General features: G+C 48.8%; 1 protein-coding gene across 5 annotated transcripts in view; it reads left to right on the top strand.

Annotated features, from left to right (window-relative positions):
• Window positions 1-5326: 5326 nt before the first annotated feature.
• MTM1 (myotubularin 1) overlaps window positions 5327-5527 on the top strand; it is a 96802-nt gene continuing 96601 nt past the window's right edge. For 4 of the 5 annotated variants that reach the window (XM_040628117.1, XM_040628116.1, XM_040628114.1 and 1 more), the window contains exon 1: window positions 5327-5387. The gene's annotated coding sequence lies outside the window, so the exon portion shown is untranslated. The remainder of the gene's footprint in view (window positions 5388-5527) is intronic. The other variant, XM_040628120.1, reaches the window with a different exon arrangement.

Genomic DNA, 5527 nt, shown 5'->3' with positions numbered 1-5527 from the left:
CGAACGTATCATGAAACAGTTCCTCATAGGGCTTCCTTCCTCAAAAATTTTTTTAGTGTAAGAAACTGAGATTTAAAAAAACCCCTCATAATTGGAGAGAGAGGGTGGGCATCTGGTGAGCTGGTCTCGCTTCTGAGTTGCTTTGGTTTGATTTGTGATATGACCGGAATCTGGGGCAATTTTCTCACCAGGCTGCTTGTAGAGTAGACCTCAAAGCCATCCCTAAACACCCTACATTTATCTAGTAATGAGGGAGACAAACAAGACTGGCCCTTGGAAACACTGTGATGTCATAACAATAATCTCCGCATGTCTGGTCCCTGTGTCCAAGAGGCCCTGGGACCAAAAACAAAACAAAACAAAACAAAAAAAACCCTGTGTTTCTCTCTGTGTGTGTTTTCATGTCCCGCTACTTGGCTGGAACTTCCCCCCCAGCACCTGGGAAAATAGACCCTGCTGACCAGCGGGACCTCTCCAAGGAGGCCCCAAACTCAACACGGAGCTCTATGAGAAAGTAGAAGGCAAACACCAGCAAGAAGCAATAGCGCTCTCATCTGCACGTGAACAGAGTCCGGCTTGACCCCTTGGTGTTCTGGAGCCCCTCCGTGTTTGTGCTCATAGGTCACTGGCAGTTCCCAGAGAGAAGATGGCGGAAACTTCTGGTTTCTAGAGTCTACAAGTGTCATGCTCCCTCTGTCCAGACTCGGCTCCCAGGTAAGCACTCCCTGTCTCACCCCCATGGGGCTTGGCCACCATCTTCTCCTGGTGGAGCTTTTCCCTAGCCCCAGCCTTGTAGCACACCCTTGGTATGTAGAGGGCAAGCTTCACCACCTTCTCCCCTTCAAAACCCTGGGCCTCTTAAAAACAACCAACCAGGGGCGCCTGGGTTTAAGCATCTGCCTTCGGCTCAGGTCATGATTCCAGGGTCCTGGGATCGAGCCCCACATCAGGCTCCCTGCTCAGTGGGAAGCCTGCTTCTCCCTCTCCCACTCCCCTGCTTGTGTTCCCTCTCTCGCTGTGTCTCTCTGTCAAATCAATAAAAAAATCTTAAAAGAAAAAAACCCAACCAACCAACCACACACAAACAAATTGACAATTCTGGGCAGTCTCCAGAAACTTACCTGAGGCTACTCACTCTCCTGCCCACACCCCTCTAAACCTCAGCTTTATCGAAGTATAACCTATCCACAGTGAAATTCACTCATTTCATGTTAAGAATTTAATGAGTTTGAGCAGTTGTATACAGTCACGTAATCACCATCACAAAGTATAGAACATTCCCCTCACCCCTAACACTTCCCTCTTGCCCCTTTGCGGTCAATCCCCTTCCCACATCTCTGGTTCTAGCCAACCACAAATCTGCTTTCTATCACTATAGTTTTGCCTTTTTCCAAATGTAATATAAATGGAATCATAGGGTATGTAGTATTTTGTGTATTTTTATTTCATTCAACATAAGATTTTAGGGGTTTATTCATGTTGTAGCATGTATCAATAGTTCTTCCTTTGTATTGCTCAGTAGTATTCCATTGTATGCACCTATCATTGTTTAACTGTTCATCAGTTGATGGGAATTTGAATTGTTTATCTTTTTTACTACTATTTTAAAATGCTGCTATCAATATTTGCATACAAGTCTTTTCATGAACATATGTTGCCATGACTCTTGGATAAATAGCTAGGCATGGTATTTCTGGGTCTTGTGTACTTTTAACTTTATAAGTCACTGCCAAACTGTTTTCCAAAGTGGCTGCATCACTCTGCTCAGGCTACTTTTTAAATAAAGAGTGGGGGAAGAAGAGGGAAAGAAAGAAAGAAAGAAAGAAAGAAAGAAAGAAAGAAAGAAAGAAAGAAAAAGAGAAAGAAAAAGAAAAAGAAAACGAAAAAAAAGAAAAAGAAAAAGAGTGGGGATGAGGAGGAGGGAGGTGGAACCACCTACAATAATCTTATAAAGTAAATACTAATATCCCCATTTCCCAGATAAGGAAATTGAGGTTTAGAGAGATGTACTTTCCCAAAGTCACACACCTAACAAGCAAATAGAAGAGCAGGGATGCCCAGGGGTTAGCTCTGCCCTCTCCCACGTCTCTTCCCATCAGCCAACCTGGCAGGTGAGGAACACTGTTGCCTTGACATTCTAGACACCACCTTCACCTCGGTCCTTACTATGCTAGGACACAGCGACTGTGAGAAGTGGCATTTGACTTCTTTTTTCAGAGGCAGCAGCTAATGATTAGCAGTAACTTTCCCAAGGCCAACAGCATCCTCCTTATAAGGATGTCCCTTCCCCTCCTCCACCCTGGGCTCAGTGTAATGAACCTGGTAGAACAAGGTGGTTGCAGTCCCCAGCCTGCAACAGGAGTGGGGACTGGGAGGGTAGAGCACCAGCACTGGGCCCATGTGTGAGGACGCTAAGGGAGAGAAGCAGGAAACAGAACTTTGCCTTTCTCAGGCCTGCTTCTCACCCAGGAGGCTGGGAGGGGGGGCAAGGGTACACCTGGCCAGGCCATGGATGTAGATCCCTTCTGGTCCTGCCTGCTCCACTTGCCCGAACTTGGGAGAACAGGATGGAGCCCCAGGGGACAGGAGGCACCTCCAGCCTGTGCCTTAGTCAAAGCTGGAGGACCTTGGGGGAGGGAAATGGGTGCAGAATGTCCCACCCAGAAAGGTTATCGAAGAGGCAGCATTATGTCACAGCTATTGCTGCTCCCTCCCTATTGTCCTGGAGCCAGCCATCTCCCCACAGGTCCCCTTGCATCTGGTGTGTGTGTGTGTACGTGCCCGTGTGTGTGTGCATGCCCGTGTGTGTGTGTGTGTGTGTGTGTAAAATGCAGGGAAGCCTGAAGAACCCCCCAACACACATACACAGACACTCACACACGTACTTGGAACTATGAGATGCAGCTCCACCCTGAGAGAGGGCAGGACTTGGTGCAGAATACAGCTAGCTGAGCGGTGCAGTCGGTCAAGATGGGTAGTAAGGAGGGCACGTATTGCATGGTGCACTGGGTGTTACATGCAACTAACGAATCATCGAACTTTACATCGGAAACCGGGGATGTACTGTATGGTGACTAACATAATATAATAAAAAAACATCTAAAAAAAAAGTGGCTGAATCTTGATTTCAGCTCAGGTCACGAGGATCTCAGGGTCCTAGGATCAGTCCTCGCATTGGGCTGTGCACTCAGTGCAGAGTCTGCTGGAGATTCTCTTTCCCTCTCCCTCTGCCTCTCCTGCTTGTGTTCTCTCTCTCAAATAAATAAATATTTTTTTCAAAAGTGGGGATAAGCGCCTGGGTGGCTCAGTCAGTTAAGCGTCCAACTCTTGATTTCAACTCAGGTCATGGTCTCAGGGTTGTGGGATTGAGCCCCACTTCGGGTTCTGCGCTCTGCAGGGAGTATGCTTGAGAGTCTCTCTCTCCCCCTGCCCCTCCCCCTGCTTGCATGTGCACACACTCCTTCTCTCTAAAAAAAAAAAAAAACAGCAACCTCACGCACGGCAAGGTGGTCACTCCCTCATAGTGCTCAATGTTTACGGTTTTCAAAGTGCTTTCAGCTCTTCCTTCATTTGATTCTTGCGCCTACACTGTGAGGCAGGGGTCACTGCCTGCGTTCCACAGGCCAGAGACTGGTCTTCTCTACCAGGCCTTTCTGCCTGAGCTGTGCCCTTCAGAGCTGGACCTGGGCTAACCTCCTTGGGATGAGGAGTGTCCCTGCTCTGTAACCCCCATCCCCTGGTTGAGCAGAGAGCTTCAGCCTCATCCTTGAATACAGTGCCTACTGTATGCAAGGTCTCCCCCACAAATTGCTACCCTCTCTCAGTCCACACTTTCCCCTCTCCTTCTGCTTCAAGAGTCACAGGTTATTCAGTAGCCCACCAGGGAGCCGCTCTGGCATGCAATGCATGCAATCAAGAAGCATTTACTGAGCACTTTCTGCAATTCAGTACAAATGCGAATGTAATTCAAAGGAGTTCAGTCTGGGGAGGGGAGTTGGCAGGCTGACATGTAAGCAAATGACAACATCAGTGCGATGAGATGGGCTCTGCGAGGGCTAATTCTTCCTGGCCCAGGAACAAGTTCTATTCTGCTGCCCTTCCAGGAGTTTGGCCAATCCAGGAGAAAGAAACAGCGAGTGCAAAAGGCTGGAAAGAACATGGTGCATCCAGAGAATAGAAAGAAGTTCTCTGTGATTAGACCAGAATTTGGGGCGAGGAGAGAGAAGAGGTATATTGGGAGAGTAGGTGGGTTGGAGTCTGAAGGGCCTTGTTACTCATCTAAGAAGTCTGGACTCTGCAGTAGGTTTAGTGTGTGTGTGTATGTGTGTGTGTAGTGTGTATACATATAGTGATATATGATTGTGTATAAATACATATGAATACACACACTGATATCAGGTAAAACAATGGTTTTTAGATGCTGGAGTACTAACAAATATAAGAGAAAAAAAGATGTTAAAGTGCTCCTATTTACCATCACTTACTTGAACTGCTTATATATATATTTTACATATATATATATATAATTATTAGGCAGCACAAGGAATATTACACCTATTCTTCTATGTGTCACATTAAGCTTGTTTTATTTGATTACACATGGAATTCTCTTCCTGAAGTTGTCTTCCTTGTGTTTTTTTTTTTTCCTTTTCCTTTCTTTTTACTGTTAATGGTTGCCTGTCCCAAACCTCAAAAAAGCAGAAGGAACTTCGTCCTGAAATGTTTCCTTTCACTGAGTCTCAAGAGAGTTCTTGGAAAGATGCTGGCACAGCATGAAGTACACCTCAGCTCTTCATTCGGTTTGTGAATTGTAGATTCTGTGCCAGAGTCAGTGAAATTTCCTTTTTTTCTCCCTTATAGTATCTCAACTTCGCGCAGCCCGCTCTATGTACGCAATAACAGCTCCATTTAGTGACATCCGGTAAAATTTTATCTAGAGAAGTTTTCCCTCTGGATTTCCCCTTTATTGGAGAAAAACAGTGGGACACCGAGGAGTCCTGGGACTACGCTTCCCAGCGGCCTCTGTCCGGCTCCTACTCCAACTTCCCTCACAGGGGCGGCTCCTAGCATCTGGGCCCTGCCCACTGGCATCGTAATTTAGAACTACAACTTCCAGATGCCTCCACGCGCCGGACCTTTCAAAGAGGGCTTCCCAGCAGCCTCCCGGGTGAGGAACCCCGCCCCTCGGGGCGGCAGCCGAGGCTTTCCCGGCGCCTTCCGCCCGCCTCACCCATGTCACGTGACGCACTCTCGCCAATCGGCGCGCGGAGGAGGGCGGCAGGCGGTGGCCAGAGGCGGGGAGCCCGCAGGGGGCGGGCCCTGGAGGGGGCGGAGCGGGGCCCGGGAGCCGAGCAGCCTGGCAACGGCGGTGGCGCCGGGAGCCCGAGGTGGGTGAGAGCTCGCCGCTGGCCTGGCTCTGAGCCGGGCGCTGTGGGGATCTGTGGTGGGGGGGCCGGGAGGAGGAAGTTGGGACTCCCCGGGCCGACGGGTCTGGCGGGTCCTCGCAGCACCCGCGGGTGTAGTGGGG

Source organism: Ursus maritimus (assembly GCF_017311325.1).
Source record: "Ursus maritimus isolate PB19 chromosome X unlocalized genomic scaffold, ASM1731132v1 scaffold_X1, whole genome shotgun sequence".
Taxonomy (NCBI): domain Eukaryota; kingdom Metazoa; phylum Chordata; class Mammalia; order Carnivora; family Ursidae; genus Ursus; species Ursus maritimus.
Note: the sequence above shows the minus strand (reverse complement) of the source record. Positions and strands in the feature narration are given on the sequence as shown.